This window comes from Apium graveolens, chromosome 2 (genome assembly GCF_009905375.1).
Source record: "Apium graveolens cultivar Ventura chromosome 2, ASM990537v1, whole genome shotgun sequence".
NCBI classification, from domain to species: Eukaryota; Viridiplantae; Streptophyta; class Magnoliopsida; order Apiales; family Apiaceae; genus Apium; species Apium graveolens.
Window position 1 is genome coordinate 215,315,142 of NC_133648.1, and position 23,591 is coordinate 215,338,732.

Genomic DNA, 23,591 nt, shown 5'->3' on the forward strand with positions numbered 1-23,591 from the left:
TTTTGGATATTTATTGAGCGTTTTATCGTCAATTATATATATTATATCAAAACCCGTACAGCTCAAACAGTATTTTAAAAGCCCATATTTCAAACAAAATCATTGGCTCTGTTTTATTAAAAATGCCCTGTACCGTATTGCTAATTTGAACCCCTAGACGTTTTACCAATTGACCTTTTTCGCGAAAAACGAATTTTTCCGGACCCCTTCGGGTACCAAAAGCCCCACAAAAATCACATTTTTATTTTTATATGATCATGAAATTATTATATATCATTTTTCTTTGTAATTTTTGTATTTTTCACAATTTTTGGGAATTTTTAGTATTTATTTTGTATTTATTGGATATTTAAAAATTCAATATTAATACCCAAAAATTATAAAAATTGGGGCCAAATATTTTTATTAGGAGTGTAATTAGCCCCTTAATTTTATTTAGGGGTATTATTTTCAGTACTATAAATAGCTGTTTTATTATTAATTAATTAGTTAATTAGTCATAAAAAAATCAGAAAAATTCAGAAAATCAAGAAATTAGGGTTTGTGGGTGAAGAACAGGGCAGAGAATCAAACCGGATTTTGATCGTGATTCTGTGGTCCAATTCAATCATGTGAGTAACCAAAACGATCCTCTTGATCTCTACTTTCTATTTATGTAATCAATTTCAGGTGTTATAGCTTCGAATTTAAATTCGTATTTTAGGGTTTATGACTGAAATTAGGGGTTTTTGATTTAGTAATCGTTTGATTGTTTGATTGATGTAGTTAGTTTGGTTGTAGTCTTAGGAGTAATCAGGTATTTTTATTTTGATTTTACAACCCCTAAATCGATGTGCAGAGTTTATGAGTTTTAGTGTTTTTGATTTTGTTTTCTTTAGATTTTTAGATGTTTTTGATTGATATGAACTGTTGGGAATGATTGCTGAGGTCTGTAGCTCCGATTTGGTATAAGTTTTGTAAAGTTTTGACTCGATTTTTGGGAGATCGTTTTTCCGATGAAACCCATCGGAAACGCTCCGATTCTAGCCGGAGAAGACGACGGAGGGACCGTCTGGGATAGCAGAATCTGTGGTTGTGATGGCGGAGTCGTGGGAAACATGTTGGAAGCAAGAACGGTGCAGAACCGTGGTGTTTTGGACATGTATGCTGCTTGCCGGAAAGCTCGCCGGAACCGGCCACCATTGCCGGATTCTGGGCAGCTTGGCTGTTCATCCTTGACCCGAGTCGACCCGGTTTCAACCCGGGAAACGACCCGGGTTTGATCCTAAAAATCCTAATCTGAAAACCTGTGTTGTGTTTCTGAAATATTAATTATTTATTGTATTTTCTAAAATCAGAAAATCAGTTTTTAAAAATTCTAATAATTAATTAAAAATTAGTTTTATATTCTGAAAAATAGTATTATTAATTTCTAAATTATTTTATTGATTTATAAATTCGAATTTAATTATTTAATTAATTATTTAATTATTTATCTAATTATTTATTAGTTATCTAATTAATTAATAATTAGGTAATTAATTAATAATTAGGTAATTAATTAATAAATAAAGATTAGAAATAATTAAATAATATGATTAATAATTCGATAATTAGTTATTATTACGAGTAATGATTCGATAATTGAATTATTATTCGAGCGTTAGTTATTTGAATAATATTGTAATAATTATTCGTATCGTAGTTATCGGTAATTATCTGTTTAACGAATCGTACGAGTGATTAATCGTTAAATGATCTATAATTCGAATAATTCGTATCTATCCGATAAATAGCGTATCAGTTAATTAAGTTGATTGATTATTTGTAAATAATCGATCTAATCGAATAAATACCGATAAGTTATAAATATTTGTAATAAATTGTGATTAATCCTAATAATTAGGGATTAATTATTTTAAATTAGCAAATAATTATCTATTAATTATTTATTAGTTATTTATTTATTAAGTGATTAATTATTTCAATAATTAATCACATAATTTTCAATAAATCGTAACTTCTTCGTTTTAACTCCAAAAATTATAAAAAAAATTATTTTTGACTTTGATTTTTCTTAAATAATTATGTAAAAATTATTTTAGGATTTAAAAGGTTGTAATAATTATTTATAATGAATAATAAATTGAATTATCAGTGTTTAATTCATAACAATTTAACCGTTAGTCCGATTTGAGTGAAACGAAGACCCCTAGACTCAGAAAAATGAGACGAATCCAATAAAAATAATTGTAGGTTATAATTTCTTCTGAAAAAGAGTGATTGGTGATAATTGATAGTTCGAAGGTCCTAGTAGGGATATAATTGAGCCGAATAAATCCCGAAAAAAAAAATTATAATAAAATCAGATACAACTAGTAATGCAGATATAAGCCTAGAATTGATTCTAAAAATAATTATAAATCTAGAAATTGATTGTGTGCTTTACGTGTTACGTGTTATATGTGATTATGTGTATAAATGTGTTATGTAAATATATGTATATATATGCGAGTCAGATAGAAACGCATGGGTAGACTGATAAGGTTGCGTGATATCAATTCAAGATACACGTATGTAGTAGATTACCTAAACACCTATCTTTCTATGATTTGTTCAGTGTTAGCAAGGCAGAGCAAGCTAGGGTCAGAAGGCAGTAAGTTAAACCAGGTTAAGTACGCGCAAGGCAAGTTTTTCCTCTATTCTAAATTCAGAATAGTGATTTATATTTCCTTTCTATCGTATCAATTCTCTTTGATATTCATTGTTCATACACACTGTTACCCATTTATATCATTTGTTCCATTTCATTTAAATTCTTGATTTACCCAATTTATGGAATTCTTGTTCATATTTCAATTCCTTTACCCTTGTTACATATAGTCTGGTATATCCTGGTGTTAGGATATATCAATAGCATTCCGATTATTCCGGATGCTAAGCCTTGGACTGGATGGTTACTTTGCGGACTGGGTTTTACCCAGGCCATTAATTAATAGGCCATAGTTGCCTGAGTACTCCTAATGTTGGTTGGGTCTATGCAGTTGGGTATAGATCCGCACTATATTCTGACTGATCAGCAGGTTATAGTGCATATGTTGGTTCTTGTTCCAGTCTTGTTCATTTGGCACTCGCCAGTGTTGGCAAATTATTATCATATACAGATACAAATGGTTATTCAAACCAGCAGCATTTTGGTTCATTTATTTTTCTCTTTATATATATATATTGTTGCAGGCTTGTTGAGCAATTTTGGCTCATCCCTTTTTATTGTTACTCCTATTGTTTTACAGTTAAGGTAGAGAATGAAACCCATCAGGACCCGCGTAGTCAAGAAGCGAGTCAAGCGGCGGGACCCTCTTATACCAAGAGTGTTCCTTCCTATTCCCGAAGAGAGTTTTGAAGTGCCAGATCAGGTGTAGCAGGATAAGTAGTAATGTTGGGTTGAATAAAAGTTTTGTGTAGTTTGAATAAAAGATTGTGTAGGGAAACTGTAGATAGAATAAAATTTTGTAATAAAGAGAGTTCTTGAGACAGGTTTTATTTAGTTGGGTTTGTAATAAAGTGTAGTGCATGATTCTTGTTTTTCAAACTCAAACCTTAAAAGATCCTGAGTAGTGATAGTTCGGGGTAATTATTATATTTATATTCCGCTTGTGCAGGTATAGTTGGTAATTGTTGTTAATAATGCCTCAAATCTATACCCCGGATTTGGAGGGTGTTATATACTTTCTTCTTCTTGGAAGGGTTCCTCTTCCTTTTCTTAGGATTGGAACCTTCACCAATTAGAAGAACAGAACTCTTCTTAGGGGGGAAATTCGATTCCGCAGTCTTCAACATGTTGTGGAGTTCAGGCAGGCTGACATCCAACTTATTCATGTGAAAGTTCACAACAAACTGCGAGAACGAACTCGGAAGCGATTGCAAGACCAGGTCTTGGCTCAGCTCCCCATCCATGGCAAAACCAAGTTGTCCAAGACGTTCAATCAAATTGATCATCTTAAGTACATGGTCATTCATAGATGATCCCTCAGACATCCTACAACCGAACAGCTCCTTCGAAATCTCATATCGAGCTGTCCTCCCTGCCACATCATACAACTCTTGTAGATGCATGAGGATAGTGTAAGCATCAATATGCTCATGTTGCTTCTGTAGCTCAATGTTCATGGAAGCTAGCATGATGCATTGAGCAACATTTGCATCATCTACCCACTTACGATACACAACATGTTCATCATTATGTGCATCACTAGCAGGTTCAGTAGGCTTAGGTGAGTCAATCACGTATTCCAGCTTCTCAATCCTAAGAACAATTCTCAAGTTTCGAAGCCAGTCAGCATAATTAGGACCAGTCAACTTGTGAGCATCCAGTATGCTCCTGAGTGATAGTGCAGAAGACATAATGTATATTGTAAATCTATAAATGATAAACACATAACAGCACTTAGCAAATATTCGATTTCATTTTTAAAACACTATATGAATCGGGTCCCACTAGTTTATGTAATTTATTCAACCCCCTACGTGAAAAATTAAGCATTCATAATGCTAGTGGGAATATGGATGCTACATTCCATTACACAACCCCGGCTGTAGCACGAACCGCCATGTAATGTTCAATAGGCAGACAACTCTTGTCAATTACATCTTATGTTATTCCCTAATCAAACTTTAGCCTCTTTAATAATTGAGTCACGGCTGTGGCACGACAAACTCAATATTCTAAGTCAAGTCTAACCCAACATTTTGTACAATTGAATCAGTCTCCAATGGCCCACGGCTGTGGCATGTACCGACCTTTAGATTTTAATTCAATGTACACATCTCTATGTAATAGACAAGTATTTCTTATTTCGAAATCAAAGCCCTCGGCTGTAGCACGAACCGACAATGATTTAAAAGAACTACTTTCTATCATGTTGGAAGGCTATGACCGACACAAGCCCGTTGTATCATTGGCCAATTACTACTTGATGTTATTTAATTTTAGAGGGATTATATTACGTTACAATCATAATCATATTATAAAGAGATTTTTCCTTTTAAATTAAATATTTCAAATCAATAATCAGATGATTCCCAGATCGGGTGGAGCATTGTCAAGAGGCGTCACTTAATAACCCTTTCTTACAGATAGAAATCTGTTGTTGATAGAATCATCCTTTCTCTCATATCAAAAATTCATATTCAATTACGTGTTTCATAAACACAAGAATCTCATGATTGTATTCATAATATTATTATTAAGGTTATGAAACAATTTCACTATACTAGGTTGTCTAACAAACGCCTTATGTTCATTTAAGTTCACCTAAATCTATCATCGCATGATAAACTAAGCATATATCACATATATAAACATGAATAAACATCAAGGTAGACATGTTACATCATCTAGAATATTAGTCTAAGCATTGTACATCTCTATGTATCACATGAAGCATTTAAAAGCAGTTAAAACAGTTAAAAACAGCTTTAAAACACTTTCGGAAATATAAACAGTTCAAAACTTTTATATAAACTAAAACTTGATCACTCATTAGATCCGTCTCGGAAAAACGAATCCAACGATATATTGCACGCCCAAAACGGAGTTACGAAACTCCCAGAACTCAAATTTAAAAATAACAGATGGGCTGTAACGCATTACAGGTACGCGTTACTAGCTCTGTAATGCATTCCGGTGATGTGTTACAATCCTTTTAAGCCATTAAAAGGTGTAACGCATTCTGTGAATGCGCCACAAGGTGTAACGCATTCCCGGAATGCGCGACACCCACCCGCGCGCGCGTGGGCCACACGTGACTGTTGCAGCCGCCGCCGACTATTCTCGCACGGAATTCCGTGCGCCGTACCTGACACAGCAGCACATCACATGTGCCTTTCTTTTCAACAGCAGCACATTCAACAGATGCAGATATATACATACATACTAACAATTTATATATATATACATGATTATTTAATTACGAATTTAATTGCAAGATCTTCAAAAATTCATAATAAAAAATCTATACATCATAAAATTATGAAAAAAATACCCAGACAATCTACAATACTTGTAGAACCCAGATCAACATTCAAAATTATTCTGAGAAATGATTTCTCATCAGACAAAATTAATCCATGATATAACTTGTAAAAATCATAATTAATTCATACAAGCACATAAAATTCTGAAATTTTTACTACAAATCTATATGCATACAACCTATGCTCTAATACCATTGTTGGATTTTAATCGCAGTGGAGGCATGGCAAAACACTTTTACACATATAAAATCCAAATAAAAGCATATAAATCATGATTAAAACATATGAATCGATTACTAACCTTTAATAGCAATCCAAAAGCAACGATCGGAGATCCTTAGCAGATGCTCCTCAAACGTGAAGCACTCCACCGGTATCCACCAAGAAAACGACGTTAAGGAGGAGGAGGTGGAGAGAATTAGGTTTTCTAAAACCTTTTGGGTTCGGGTTAGAATAAAAATAGGGTTTATAATAGTATATTTATAGGCAAAATTTTCAGCTGAAATTTTCCCATAAAATATTATTATTATTAACCCATTTATTATTCTCATTAATAATTAAAACACCTTTTAATTATTAATCCTTTTTCTAAACACTTTAGAAATAATTCTCTCTCTTGATTTAATTTCCAAAAATAAAATTCTTAATTAATAATATTAAGAACTTTTCTTAATTAATTTATAATCAATTAAATCTCATTTAATCAATTATTAAATTTGCCAATTAATTATTTATTTCATAAATAAATAATTATCAGTCATTATTAATTAATTCCTCCACCATTAAATCATTCTCTTTTTATGGTGTGACCCTGTAGGTTCAATATTAAGCCGGTAGTAGAAATAAATAATAATAAACTATTTTATCATTATTTATATAAATTCTCTAATTTATTAAATATGATTAATTAATTAATCTTATTTATTCTACATCGTGAGGGATACTTCTCAGCATATTGCTACTATCCGGATAATACGAATTCACTGCTTAGAATACCAAGAACCTATTCAGTGAACAGTTACCGTACAATAAACTCCTTCTATCCTACAATGTCCTAATTAAATACAAGGCATGGATCTTGTGTCAAGCCTATCTAATTTAATCACTTGCTTACCATTTACTATGCTTAGTTCTATGCAAATTAGAAACTCCTTTCTAATTTCATTCACTCTGGCCAGAGATTCCTGAACTAGCATAAGTGGATCAGCCTTGAACATTCTCTTCCTTCACTGAAAGGAGTAGATCCTTTATTGATCATACACTATCTTCGTGTACAAATTCCTATACCCAGTAGAGCCCTAATAATTGTCCCTGGAGACTAAGAACTAAACCAAAGCATAGTTCAGTGTACACAAGATGACTATGATGACCTCAAGTCTAAGGATACTTGTACAACTATCACTATGTGAACAACTGCTGACACGTGAGTGAACTCCATCAGTTGTTCAGTTGTGCGAGTCATGTTCAGTGAGCTTATTCTATAATAAGCACCTACATACTAGCTATAGTGTCACCACACAAATGTCTATGAGAACAGACATCCTTCATAATGAAGCAAGCATAGTATGTACCGATCTTTACGGATTATTAATTACCAGTTAGTAATCCTATGACCAGGAACTATTTAAGTTTAGAGTTATCATCTTTTAGATCTCACTATTATGATCTCATCATAATCCATAAAATGCTTTACTCTAAACTATGGTATATCTTATTTAAACACTTAAATAGATAGAGCCCGTAATAAAAACAAAACAAGTCTTTTATTAATATCAATGAAATCAAAACAGATTACATAAAAAGTTATTCCTAAATCCTAATACATGATTGGACTTAGGACATATTCCTTTCAAATGGCACAGTCAGGAACAAAGCTAGATTAGTTGCTAAGGGCTACTGTCAACATAAAGGAATAGATTTTGATGAAACCTTTGCTCCTGTTGCAATATTTGAAGCCATCAGAATCTTCTTAGCCTATGCAGCCCATGCCAATTTCAAGGTCTATCAAATGGATGTCAAAAGTGCTTTTCTTAATGAAGATTTGGAGGAGGAAGTCTATGTTAGTCAACCTCCTAGTTTTGAAGATCCAAATTTTTCAGATTATGTCTACTATCTTTTGAAGGCACTTTATGGATTGAAGCAAACACCTAGAGCCTGGTATGAAATTTTATCAAAGTTTCTTTTGGAAAATCACTTCACAAGAGGTATTGTTGATAAAACTTTATTTTTCAGAAATGTTAATGGCTCTAGTATACTTGTTCAAATTTATGTAGATGATATTATATTTGGCTCTACAGATGAAAAACTTTGCAAAAAGTTTGTCAAATTGATGCAAAGTAAGTATGAAATGAGCATGATGGGAGAACTAACTTACTTTCTTCGTTTACAAGTTAAGTAAGTTAGTGATGGAATATTCATTAGTCAAACTAAATATATTCTTGATCTTTTAAAGAAGTTTGATCTAATGGATTGTAAATCTGCAAAAACTCCTATGGCCACTGTAACTAAGCTTGAATTAAACACTACTGAAAAATCTATGGATATTTCAAGCTACAGGGGCATGGTTGGCACACTTCTATACTTAACAGCTAGTAGGCCAGATATAATGTTTGCTACTTGTCTTTGTGCTAGATTCCAGGCTGATCCTAGAGAATCTCACCAAGTAGCTATTAAGAGATTTTTCAGATATCTCAAGGGAATACCAAAACTTGGCATTTGGTACCCTAGAGATTTTGGTTTTGATCTAACTGGTTATTCGGATGCAGATTATGCAGGTTGTAAAATAGACAGTCCAAACACAACCGGAACCTGTCAATTTCTAGGGAACAAGCTTGTGTCTTGGTTCAGTAAAAAACAAAATTCAGTTTCTACTTCTACAGCTGAAGCTGAGTATATTATTGCTGGTAGTTGCTGTGCACATATTTTGTGGATAAAAAACCAATTGTTGGATTATGGTCTACAAGTGGATAGAATTCCCATTTTCTGTGATAATACAAGTGCAATTGCCATCACTGAAAATCCAGTGCAGCATTCAAGAACAAAGCACATAGACATCAAGTACCACTTCATAAGGGAACATGTGATGAATGCTACTGTGGAACTTCATTTGTTCCAAGTGAAAAGCAGCTTGCAGATATCTTTACCAAGCCACTTGATGAATCCACCTTTTCAAGGTTGGTAAGTGAGTTAGGTATGCTTAATTATTCTTGAATTATTTCAGATATCTTTGCAAGATATAATGCAGCCAGAAACTTAATTGATTTTTCTGCTTTGAATGAAATTTTGGTTAAGTCAAAATTTACATCCCGACGGATGTTCATTATCCATCTAGTTTAATCATCCGTCGGAATATTATTTGTTAATAAAAGTTAATTACTTTTTTGGATTATTTTAATACACGATGGATAACTGATTTATTCTCATCCGTCGAATTATCTCAATCTTAGCCGTTAATTCTCTGCTCATCATACATCGAGTATACTTACGTTTGTAAGCATGACCCGACGGATAAGTGACATAATTTTTACAGTTTATTTATTTTTAAACGACTGTTTTGGGATATTTTAATTGGTCACTTTATTTCACTTTATTATTTTTGACAGTTTATTTCTGGGATAGTATAAAAGCATAATTCATTTTTACTCTACTCTTTTATCATTCTCAATTCAATTGCTCTAACTTCCTTTCTTCTCCAAAGCAAATACTTTCTCTGCAAATTACTCAGTCTCTAACAATGGCACTAGTCGTCAAAATCATGTCTCAAACTAGATATATCTACGAAAAGAACAACTTCATAGCTCTTGTAAACAAGGAGATTCAACAGTCTGGAGATGTAAGGCATATGTCATAGCCTATTTGTATATTCGAGGATTTAACTCAACTCAAACAAGAATGTAATAAGTAAATAGTGGATCTACCGTCAAAAAGATCTCGCAAAGTAATATATGTCAAAGGATTCAGAAACAAGGTTCATCTACAGACTTGAGGAATTTATTCACTGGAAGAAGCTCAAGAAATTGATCAAGCCTCAGTGATACAAATCAAGATTGTGGATTTAATCAAGTGACAGAGATCTCGTCAGAGTATCAGAGAATTACAAGGATTTAATCTGAAGAAAATCAAGTATCAAAGTCAAGACATGAAGAAACGTCACGGAAGTTAGTCACTCATGAACCAGACAGTACATCGAGTGTCAACAGTGAAGTGGTGGAATTGATTCATAATTGACTGTGATTATCAGAAGATTTTCAAAAGAATGGTTGCTGCTCAAGATTAGTATTAATTCTCTATTAATTAATTAAGTCATATAATTTAATTAAGAAAATAAATTATATCTGCAAAGATTAATTTATTGATTAATTGAATTAATTGATTAATTAATTCATAATTAATATTAAGAATTTTCAGAAGTTTAATTGGATTAAAAACAGTCTTAAATCAGCAAGACAATTGAAAATGAACTAGCATGACAATCTGGATTGTCATACCGATTGTCATGCCAAGTCATTTCAATAGTCATACCGAAAGTTCTACTGGGAAGGAGATTGTCTTGCTAGTTCAACTGATTGTCATACCGAAAGTCATTGTAGTTCAATCAGATTGTCTTGCTAGTTCAATCCATTGTCCTACCGAAAGTCTTGCCAGCTATGGGATTGTCATTCCAGTTCATTCCATTCTGTTGATTGATTAAAAAGACAGAAGCAGCCATTCAACAAAATATACACACAGAACACAAGTCAAAAACAAGAACACAGCAGAAAAGAAAAAGAAGACAATATTTCATCCTTCATCTGCATACTTCAAGATCATAATTTCTAGTTTGTAAAGTTAAATCCTATCAACTAGAAATCATTCTCTTGTTCTTGTGTAACTATCTAGCGGATCAAAATCCCTAGAACTTAATCTCAAATTGCGTTTAGCATTTGAATCTTTTTATTGCAAAAATAGAAAAAGTTCATGTCGAATTTATTCTAGATTTGTGATAATTAATTTGAGATTAATTCCTTGTAATCGATACAGTTGTTGTAACACCTTTCAAGTTTAATAATATTCTTATTTAACTTGAATTTTGTTTCGTATTTTTAGTCCGCATTTAATTCGATTATTCGATATGGTTTGTATTAAACCCCCTTCTACAAACATATTGGGACCTAACAATTGGTATCAGAGCCTTCTGATTAACGAACAAATCAAGATCCTAGACTTTTGTGATTTTTCAACTTGTTGAATTTTTATTTATTCAAAAATTCATAATGACTTCACAAAAAGTTGGAACCGTTAAAATTCCACTATTTGATAAAGAAAATTACATCAAGTGGAAGAAGAAGATGCTTTTTTTTTACAAGTTGCAAATCCCAAATATCTGAACTTGTTAAAGAAGGGTCCAAAAACTCCGATGGTTATTGAACCAGAGGTGATAGATGATGATGTTGTGATTACCAAAGCTAGAACCTATCCAAAAGAGCCTGAAGATTTTACTCCTGCTGAAAAGGAAGAAGCCTCCTTGGATGCCAGCCTTCAAATAATATTAATTGATTCCCTTGATCCCTTGATGAATAGACATGTGATGAACTGTAAAAATTCCAAACACATGTGGGAAACTATTGAGGTGATTAATGAAGGCACAGAGGAAGTTAGGGAGAACAAGTTGGAGATCCTAACCTCTGAGTATGAACATTTTAAATCAAATCCAGGAGAAGGAATTTCTGAAGTATTTGAGAGGTACAATTCATTGATCAATAACCTAAACATAAATGGAAAATATTATTCAATCAGGGAGGTCAACAAAAAGTTCCTTTTAACACTGCCAACTCATCTTGAACATAGAATCACTGCCATTAGAAATGCTAGAGATCTGAGTGAGATTTCTTTGGATAGACTCTATGGTGTGTTGAAAACTATGAGTTGGAGCAGATTCAGCAGAAGGAAGTCTACGGGAAAGATAGAATGGTCAGCACATCTACTGCTCTTCTAGCTGAAGGTCAACAACAACAACAATCTCAACAGTCGGAAAGAATGGTACAGTATTCCAAGGCTGAGGAAAATGTATTAGTAGCAGAATATGATCCTCCTACTACAAATCAATCCAGTGATGATTTTTATTCCTTGGAAGAGCTGGAGCAATTGGAAGATGAGTCAATGGCCCAAATTGTCAAGAGATTCTCCAATGTCAGATTCAAGAGAAATCCCAAGTTCAAGTACAAGTCCAACTACAATAAATTCCAGAAAGGTGGATCTTCATCCTCTAACACCAGCAGTGGTGGATACAAAACAGGGATGGTTGATCGGAGCACCATCAGATGCTATAACTGCAATGAGTTGGGACACTTTGCCACAGAATGTAGGAAGCCAAAGCAAGTAAGGAAGAACTCTTATGATTCAAATCAGAAGAGTAACTCTGAAAGGGCTTATCTGGCAAAGGGAAGAAGCTGGGATGATACTGACAGTGAAGATGAAGAAGAAGGGAATTTTGCTCTTATGGCTATTGATGGAAAAGCTTCATCGTCAAGAAAAGAGGTAAAATATACTGATGCTGAATTAGTTTATCATCTAGGAGGTAACTTAGATTGTGCTGGTCGTGATAATGAACTGTTAAGTTTACAGATCAAAGACCTTGAGAAAGAGGTCAATGAATTAAGACTTGTGCACATTAATCAAGACAAGTTAAAAGAACAAGTATCTTTTCTAGAGAATAGAGTTGACTGTTATAGAAAACTCGAAACTATTCTCAAAGACAAGATCACCGGTCTTGAGACTAAGGTTAAAGCCTACTTCAATTCTTGTTCGAAGGCTAAAGAGTTCTACAGTAAGCAAGCTGTTAATCAAACATCTGGAATAGGTTATGATTACAATGTTGCTATTGGAGAATTAGGCATAAACTCCCCTCCTCATGTATGTGCTAAAGGGAGAGAAGTACCTCATGTGCTTAAGGGTGTTGATGAACCCCTCTATAAAGCATCAATTGTTGAACCATTTAATGCGACCTCTTCTGTTATTCAAGAAGAAATACGTGCTGAAGATCTTGTTAATGAGAAGGTTGTTTCCAAGTCGAGTGTATCGAAAGTTCCAGTCAAAGTTGTGAAAGCAACTGAGACTAACTCAGACACACATGAGTTGGATAATAAAAATTCCATGTCTACCATGCATAAATTGCTTGCTGTTAATATCTCCCATAAAGCATGTGGTGTTTCTATTTATATTTCTTGTGCTTTTAATATGATGTATGCTTATTTTAATGGTAAGCATGTTTCTAATGATAAGACTACTCCTCGTCAGCATGTGAATAATAAGAAGCATGATAGGTCTAAGACTGCTAGTCCTTCTAAGGCTAGAAAGGAGACATTTGTGCCTAAGCCTAAACAGAAATTTGTTAAGGTTGTTTATAAGGTCAAATGTTCAATCATTGAGAAAGTTGAGACCATTAAAGTTAAAAATGTTGTTTTGCCTAACAAAGGACAATTCTACAAGTATGCCGGGCCCAACCAAGTTTGGGTTCCGAAGAAGGTCTAATCCATTTGTAGTACAGGGCATTAAATAGGTTTAACCGGTAGTGTGGATTCTTGACAGTGAATCATCAAGACATATGACCGGAGATAGAGCCCTGCTATCAAATGTGGTTGAGAAAGCTGGCCCCCTGGTTACCTTTGGATATAACAACAAAGGTTTATCTGAGGGATATGGCAGTTTCTAAGCTGGGAATGTTATCATTGAAAATTTATATATTGTGCTAGGTTATTATCAGGAAGCAGTATCTAACATATAGCACCGGTGATGAGACTTGAGAATATTACGACATATCAGGCACCTGCTGCACATTACACTTGGAATTGGACTCTAGTAAGATGTGTACAAGTGTACTCCTGGTTGGTGAGTCAAAAGAGGAAGTCAGTGCACCACAGTTCATGGACTTTGCAGCTGCAGATCTATTGGACTATGCAATCTCTTCTTCACAATCTCACTTCAGGTTGGTATGAACTAGTGTACTGCTCAAGCAATCGTCATATTTATAACTCTCTAATCACTAGGCACAATCATATTGTTTAATATGTGCAGTGAGTTTTAGGAGTAAATTAAACTTCTTTCTACATTAGTGATTTCTTATTTCATGTAAAATCCTTTGAAATCACTATTGTACATCATCTCTCTCAAAAGATTAAATGTATAATTTTCATTCATTATAGATCTTAAGTACATTTTATCTCTCTATATTGCCCTATATTCTGTGATACAGGTTCAGTCTCCAATGGCTTTCTTTTATTGACAGTCATGAGGTTGAAAACCCACAACATCTATCCCAGACTGTAAAGACAAACACAGAAACAGAACCAACCAACACTCTCTTACCACTAAAAAGAAGTATGAGTGAGCATGAGGGAGATAGTGCCTTAGTGCACCACATAAGGAAGGTTCTGAAGTCAACCCAGTAGCTCTATCTCCTACATAGGTGAGTAGTATTTAAACCGAGACAACTGCTAGCTCCCATACATCTTCTCAAAAAGATGTAATGGTTGAAAAGGCACAAAAATAGTTACTAGATTTATTCTCTCAACAGGGTGCGTCTATTGAAATTTGCCTGTCGGCCAGGGTATCCGTTGTAGTGTCACCACTTCAAACATAAACAATTCTTGATGCACAAGGAAAGGTTACACACACAAAGGATGAGTTAACGGAAACAACAGTTTCGACCATTTTAAGGTCAGATTCGATTGTTCAAGGTTCATCAATGGACCAATTGCCTTTTTAGGTGTCAGGAGAGGATACTGATCCAAAAGCCATATGTCACTGGTCAGTGTCTACCTCCCCAGGCTTAAATCCCCTGGATGCATCTGCGGATAGTGGATCGGACATAGGCGCAAATCGGCAACTTGTTGACAATGATTCAGATATTACCTGATGAGTCACAAGGAAATGTCTTCACGGACATTAGAAGGGAACTTTGATCTTTATGCTAAATTCGTTGGATCATTGTTTACCTTCCCAGAATTCAAATCTGGAACCCTAAAAGGGAAACTAGCAACTTGTAAATTATGACTCAGATCCATCTGACGAGTTTAACAAGGATGGGGATTTGTGAACTCCCATTGCACCACCTGTGACCTCCTTAAGGATGGCTAAGGTGATTTTCCATGCAGGTACAACTGATTTTTGGAGCTATAAGTGGAGTGATACACTTGTGAGAATGAGTGTAAACACGAGTGGAGAGAAGAGTGAAACACATGTGAGGTACACTAAACAGAATCACACACTCACAGTGAGGAAGAAAGAGAAACACTTGTTATTTCTTTTCCAACCAAGTGAAATATGAGAACTCCTTCAGACGACGGCATACATTCCTTCTTTAAGGGGGAGATAAAAGCTTAAGTAATAGTTTGGAGGATTTCTCAACTAAGGGGGATGTAATAACCCCAATTTTTGGGAAATTTTTGAAACCCTTATGAATAGTGTTTTTGCTGAATGAGAAAACTTTTCATGCCACACTATGTAGGGGTTCTGATATGGATATTCTGAGATTTTATTAGTACTTTATATGGGATATAAGTGTATGTAAAGATCGTCAGAATCCAAATCCGAACACTTTGATTTTTCCCGGAAATACACTAGATACGGAAAGATTTGAGAAAAAGGTAACAGGATAAAAAGGATTTAAATTAAAGGATTATAGGAGAGGATCATAAAAGGAATATAATATATTGAGAAAGGTTAAGGGAACCTAAGTAATAAGATCCCGGGTATGATCCTTCAAACGATAAACGAAAATGAAAGTTAAGCGAACCGTATAACAGATCAGTGGTCATTAGGCAAACAATTAGGAAGTTAACCAAAGGGATTAGAGAGGATGATGTCACCCAACCAATGAGAAGAGGACAAGGAGGGGAGGATGACATCATGAGGATGACACAAGCATGACATGGGAAGGAAGGATATGTGGTGGCTTTTTAACCACACAAAATCAAGGGCAACTAGGTAATTTACTAAAACAAACACAAAAATCAAACCAACCAAGCCAAGCAAATCATTTTTCATCAAAATCAAAACGAAACCAAGGCATTGTTCTTCATGCTCTCGGCCAAAACAGAACCAGAACACTAAAACTGCTGTATCTCCTTCATTTCTCACTCAAATATTGTGTTCTATAGCTCATTGGAAAGGTATTGAGATGGCCTACAACTCTTGTTCACAAGTCTCGTCCAAATAATCATGGTAAGACTCTCATTTTTACAGTTCTTTAAATCGGACTTTTAGAAACTTCAAAGCCTAACTTTGTGTTCTTGATTTCTTTGGAAAGATCAAGCTTGTAGGAGGCTCCCTAAGGCTTCCTAGCAACTTAACACCTCCCAAGGAAGGTATAAACTTCAAACCCTAGCCTTTACTTTATTTGTTAGTAAGTTTAATGGTTGGTGTTGTGAAATGAGAAGCATGGATTGTGATTATTAGTAGTTTGGTTTGATTTGGAAGTGTTTTTGGTAATTGAAGCTTGATTATAGTTCATAGGTCGTGATTGTGGTTGTTTGAGTTGAAAACCTTGGAGATTATGGACTGATGTGGTATGGTTTAGGTGAAGTTTTGTTGTATTGATGGTTATGAGTTGGTTGGTGGTTAATTGGAGTAGTTTAAACATTGGTAATCGCGTAAACATAGCCGTCGTAACGTCCGATTTTCTTTGGACTGTTTTTGTGCATAACATTAGGACCCGAGAACCCCCTGCTAGATTATGACCACTGCCATGTTTAGATAGCTCATGTTACGAGCTTCGTTTTGATATGTAGTTCGTTCGATTCCGATGCACGGTTTAGGAGAAACGACCGTTTCAAGTAACGGCGTTTCGCGAACGAAACTTTTCCCCTCGCCTTACTTTGAAACATAGGTTAAAGACCAAAAAGGGTTAATTAATGCATGAAACATTTATGGTAAGTGTGTTAGGCAGTTGGTAAGATACTCGTGAAGGAATCGCCTTAAAACTCGTAAAGGTTAAATTATTAAAAATGGTGGAGCCGAGGGTACTCGAGTGACTTAAGAGAATCAGTAAGCGCAAAACGAGCGTTAGAGTCTGAGTTGGTTAGAGTATAGATTTACAAGTGACTTTGGTTTAATTCCAAATTACTTGTTGTTTATAGGTTACCAGACTCGTCCCGAGCCATTCGTAACCCCCAGTCGCTCAGGCAAGTTTTCTATCCGATATACTGTTGTTGTGATGTAAATATATGTATATGCATTATCTTGTGATAGTGCATGATTGTTATTAGCAAATTTTGCGATATATTGGAGCATGCTGATATGGTATATATGCATGTTTGTTTCGTAATCTGGTTATCTATCTGTTGATTTCAATGCTTATAGTTGCATAATACCTATGCTAGAAATAAGCAAGTAGTTGCGTATACCCTTAGTATATGGGATAAAAGGTGAACATATTTCTAAACCGGGAGTCGATGTTCCCGAGTATATTATATATATATATTTATATATATATGGATATAGTTTTTAAAACTATGGATCGAATAAGGTTTATTCGATACCTTTATTTTACTTAATTGAATATTAATTTAAGTATTCATTCGAGGGCTTATGACTCAGTTTATTTTATTATTTGAATATTATTTGAATATTCATTCGAGGGCTTATGACTCAGTTTATATTATTATTGAATATTACTTGGATATTCATTTGAGGATGTATGACTCCTTTATTTTATGAATATTATTTATAGTATTCATTCGAGGTATTATGACTCCGCTTATTACTTAATAATATTCTTTATTGTATTAAAGAATAAGGTGTCGATAATCAAACTTACTTTTGATTATTCAAATAAAGATATTACTTTCGTATAAGTATATCTTTGATTATTTGCTATTCATTTCAAGTATAAGTTTTAATACTTCTACTTCAATTATTTTATAAAGATTATTCTTTATGTGAATATTATTTAAATAATAATATTCAGACATATTCTAAATATTCTGGGGACTGATTTACTTCATTAAATCAGCTTCACTCCAAACATTCTTAAAAATGTTTTGCGAGTCTTCAAAATGATTTTTTTAAAAGTTAGAGCGGATCCCAAAACTCATTTTTATATTTAAGATCCTCCTTTCGAAGGGGATTTAAATACTCGCTCAAAACCTGAGGGATCCGGCTCTATGGTGTGTTTTATATTCGCAACAAGGTTGCTGTTTTGTTAAATGAATCGATTACTTACCCAACACTCGGGAAGTAAAATTCTTGGAACAAGTTAATCCATTAACAGGCATCGCCTGGGAAATATCGGTGAGTTCTCATTTCTAACTAGATACGACTTCTTGGTGGAGCCGTATCAACAAGTTTCTACTTGGGGAAAGGGGGAATGAGCTTTACGTTTCAGAGTCATGGATTTCATCTGAACTAGGAGTGGCGTAAGTGGTCGAGTGGCGCTGGCCCAGCCTTATTATATTGGCCCAAATGGCCTGGAAGTTCCGCTAAGGCGGTCCATTCCTTAGGAGTTCAGTGTTCGGTTGACAAGTAAATCCGACAGGTTCTCCTCTACATGTAGAAAATGGTGGGGTTGTACTACTACGACTGATCATCGTAAGTGGTCTTTCTGGCACGGCAAACTCCCGTAATGAGTTCATCATCCAATTGGATAATTTCTGCAACACTACCCAGAGCACTTCGATAGAAAGGCTACGGTTGGGCGATTGTTGACTGTTGGCAGGGTCAAGTTTTCAAAATGATGTTTACATCAAATGAAGTATCTCGTAACTTCATTTTATTTTGATAATATTTTAAAGATTTAATCTATTCAAATCTTGCCTTATAGTCTCATCTATGTGATGAACTTTTGAAGCTAATTATAACTTGAACGGTGGTAGTTCAAGTAGTATTTGGGAAAGATATAAGTATATTGGGGTATCTTGTAACTTCATCTTTTAAACTTATATCTAATTAATAATTGTCTTATGAATGACAAAGATTGTCAGAAAAACGTTGAGACAAGGTTAGATATATGAGATCACCTTGCAACGATATTTTTTTATACAGTTATATACTGGGACTTTGTGTATATTGTGCATGGAAGAGGACTTCCAATATTTTGAAAAGTATATATGTATATATATATATATACTGAATATTTTGCGACTTCATCGCATTAAGATATCAACTTGGTTCATTTCTTTTGACCAAGACTTTCATGAGTACTATGAGAAGGCTCATATATTGTTAATCATTATACATATTATTTTGGTGGGCTTGCTGCTCACCCTTGCTTTCTTCTTTCATCACACAACATCAGATAGACAAGATGAACCGGACCAAGCTCCCGATTCGCAAGAGGTTAGGAGACGTTCCGCAGTTTTCTAGAAGCACTGATGCCGCCATAGCTGAGGTAGGAACTACCAATAGGCTAGGCTTTCAACTTTTGATGTATCAGATTATGTATATTTATGAATTGTAATAATGGCAAAGAAATATAAATTTATTCAGAAACCTGTTTAAGGTGTATTGGCATATAATTGTGGAATAAAATGACTTGTGATTATTTTTGGATATTCATCTCTGAGACTATAACTTGTGATGTGTGTGTTTATTGTGGGGTCACAGTACAGAGTAGTTGATTATTTATTAAGATTGGGTGTTGTTAAGGGAAATGGAACTCGTGACAACCCGGATCCCCGACCCCGGATTTGGGGGTGTTACAGGGGAGAAATAGCAGGGATGAAGAAAAAGGTCCTACATATGTACACTACACCACACCATGTTGTTTGTAACTACGGATCCGATTGTACGGGAGAGGTGGTAAACACAAGGTGATTTTCTAGTAAGGGAAGAAGTTGTTTTCTAAAAGGGGAGTACCATTGGTTTTTATCTGCGGATCCTATTGTACGGGAGAGGTGGTAAACAAAGGTGATCTTCTTTAATCAGTTGATTCTCATAGGGGGAGAAGCAAGACAGAAATGCGCTTCTCAACAGGAAATGTGGTTGTACAAATGAAAATGAAACTACTTGAAGATATGTTCAGTCTAGAGGACCATCTATTTGGAATCTGGAAAAGGTTAAATGTCATCCAGAACTTTTCTGCTATTTACTTTGCATTTTTGTTTATATCTTTTTCTTATTTGTTAGTTGAGTTAAATCCTCGAATGTACAAATAGGCTATGACTTATGCCTTATAATCTCCCCCTAATAGCAGGGAGGAAGAAAAAGATCCTACATATGTACACTACACCACACCATGTTGTTTGTAACTACAAATCCTATTGTACGGGAGAGATGGTAAACACAAGGTGATTTTCTAGTAAGGGAAGAAGCTATTTTCTAAAAGGGGAGTACCATTGGTTTTTATCTGCGGATCCTATTGTACAGGAGAGGTGGTAAACGAAGGTGATCTTCTTTAATCAGTTGATTCTCATAGGGGGAGAAGCAAGACAGATATGCGCTTCTCAACAGGAAATGTGGTTGTACAAATGAAAATGAAACTACTTGAAGATATGTTCAGTCTAGAGGAACATCTATTTGGAATCTGGAAAAGGTTAAATATCATCCAGAACTTTTCTGCTATTTACTTTGCATTTCTGTTTATATCTTTTTCTTATTTGTTAGTTGAGTTATCCTCTAAGTATTTGTGTGTTATTGTCTAACAAACAAATATGGGGAGATTGTAAGGCATATGTCATAGCCTATTTGTACATTCGAGGATTTAACTCAACTCAAATAAGAATGTAATAAGTAAATAGTGGATCTACCGTCAAAGAGATCTCGCAAAGTAATATCTGTCAAAGGATTCAGAAACATTGTTCATCTACAGACTTGAGGAATTTATTCACTGGAAGAAGCTCAAGAAATTGATCAAGCCTCAGTGATACAAATCAAGATTGTGGATTTAATCAAGTGACAGAGATCTCGTCAGAGTATCAGAGAATTACAAGGATTTAATCTGAAGAAAATCAAGTATCAAAGTCAAGACATGAAGAAACGTCACGGAAGTTAGTCACTCATGAACCAGACAGTACATCGAGTGTCAACAGTGAAGTGGTGGAATTGATTCATAATTGACTGTGATTATCAGAAGATTTTCAGAAGAATGGTTGCTGCTCAAGATTAGTATTAATTCTCTATTAATTAATTAAGTCATATAATTTAATTAAGAAAATAAATTATATCTGCAAAGATTAATTTATTGATTAATTGAATTAATTGATTAATTAATTCAGAATTAATATTAAGAATTTTCAGAAGTTTAATTGGATTAAAAACAGTCTTAAATCAGCAAGACAATTGAAAATGAACTAGCATGACAATCTGGATTGTCATACCGATTGTCATGCCAAGTCATTTCAATAGTCATACCGAAAGTTCTACTGGGAAGGAGATTGTCTTGCTAGTTCAACTGATTGTCATACCGAAAGTCATTGTAGTTCAATCAGATTGTCTTGCTAGTTCAATCCATTGTCCTACCGAAAGTCTTGCCAGCTATGGGATTGTCATTCCAGTTCATTCCATTCTGTTGATTGATTAAAAAGACAGAAGCAGCCATTCAACAAAATATACACACAGAACACAAGTCAAAAACAAGAACACGACAGAAAAGAAAAAGAAGACAATATTTCATCCTTCATCTGCATACTTCAAGATCTTAGTTTCTAGTTTGTAAAGTTAAATCCAATCAACTAGAAATCATTCTCTTGTTCTTGTGTAACTATCTAGCGGATCAAAATCCCTAGAACTTAATCTCAAATTGCGTTTAGCATTTGAATCTTTTTATTGCAAAAATAGAAAAAGTTCATGTCGAATTTATTCTAGATTTGTGATAATTAGTTTGAGATTAATTCCTTGTAATCGATACAGTTGTTGTAACACCTTTCAAGTTTAATAATATTCTTATTTAACTTGAATTTTGTTTCATATTTTTATTCCGCATTTAATTCGATTATTCGGTACGGTTTGTATTCAACCCCCCTTCTACAAACACATTGGGACCTAACAGGAGAGTTTCACAAAATGATGGACTTGTGAAAAGCTGTAAACTCAACTATGCGATGTTGGAATCTCCCACAATCTACTGTGAGGTTGTAGAGGAGATATGGACACTGCAGTGTACAAATCTACTGACAAGTCCATCTCTTTCGCTCTCAAAGGTAAACAGTTTTGCATTAATAGTTATATTGTCAAAGCATGCTTTAGAATTCCTGATAATGCTGCTACAGTTCCACACACAGACACAAATATAGTTAACATGCTAAATTCCATGGGCTATGTACTTTCAACTTCTAAGTTAAGTGAAATTAGGAGGTTAGGTCTTAGAAAGGAATGGAGCATTTTGTGTGATGTGGTAACTAACGTATTTACTGGTAAGATTAGTAACTTTGACTCTATTAACATTTCTATGCTTAACATGCTTTACATACTAGTTACTGATAAGTACTTTAATTTCAGTGACCTGGTCTTGTTTGAGTTAGGCTATAAGTTAGCAGAACTGAATAAGAGAGGTAAGAGTGTCTACTATGCTATATGTTTTATGATGCTTGCTAACCACCTCATTGAGAATATTGAAATTGAGAACCCAACCAACAAACTGAATTGTTGGGTTCAAGAAAGGACGAATATTGCAGATCTCAACAGGAAAAATCACCCCACAAAGAGGTGCCTCTCCTTTATTTTCCAATCATGGAGGGACCTCAGGTAAGTGAGGTAAGTTCTACTTTCTCCACCCTTCCAACCTCACACATTTCTTTGCCTTCTAGTGTAGCAATGGCATCTATGTCAATGACCCAACAGATGCCTACCCAAGCTACTAAACCACAAATTTCAAAATCCAAGCCTAAGAAAGCCCCCTCTGGTTTATTTTTAAAAAAACCAGTTGCAAAATCCACTAAAACCAAAGAGGGGCGTGTGAAGGAGGGTAAGCAAGGTGAGGGATAGGGTGAAAATCAAAGAAGCCCTAAGAATAAGGTTGGAGAGGTGAGTATTTCACGGCCTAGCCACACTGTAGCTTCTCAACAAACTGTAGTGCTTAAAAAGGACTTAAGCTCATTACTAGTTGCATCCTCCCAAAAGGATGTGACTATTGAACAAAGCTCTTAGCCAAGAGCACAGGCCAAGAGGGTAAGGGACACTAGCTCACCCCAAACGTATGCCAGAAAGAAGAAATCTAAACCAACTGGGGATGCACAGGGAACACACATAGTGTAAACTGGAGCTAAAACCCAGCCACTGCACCATCTCAAAGTCAGATTGATGTGACTCCAATAAATATGGAGTCACAGGAAAAATCCTTAACAATTGAAGAACCTGAAACACCAAATTCACCCACACATTCACTGGATGTTGACATGATCAATACATCACTCCCAAATTCTCCATCTTTAACTCTCTTGGAGAAGCCAAAAATCCAAGCAAGTGAGCATCATATTTTAGATGATTTGTTGGCTAACTTGCCATTTCTTTTTGAGTTTGTTCAGACGTCTGTGCCTAAATTTTCATCAATCTACACAGAGTCTACAATAGTCTCCACTCTAAATTCATTCATTTCTTCTATCCCGATGGATATTCATCATCCGTCGAGTAGTGATTGTTACCCAACGGATAAGCCTAACAGCAGT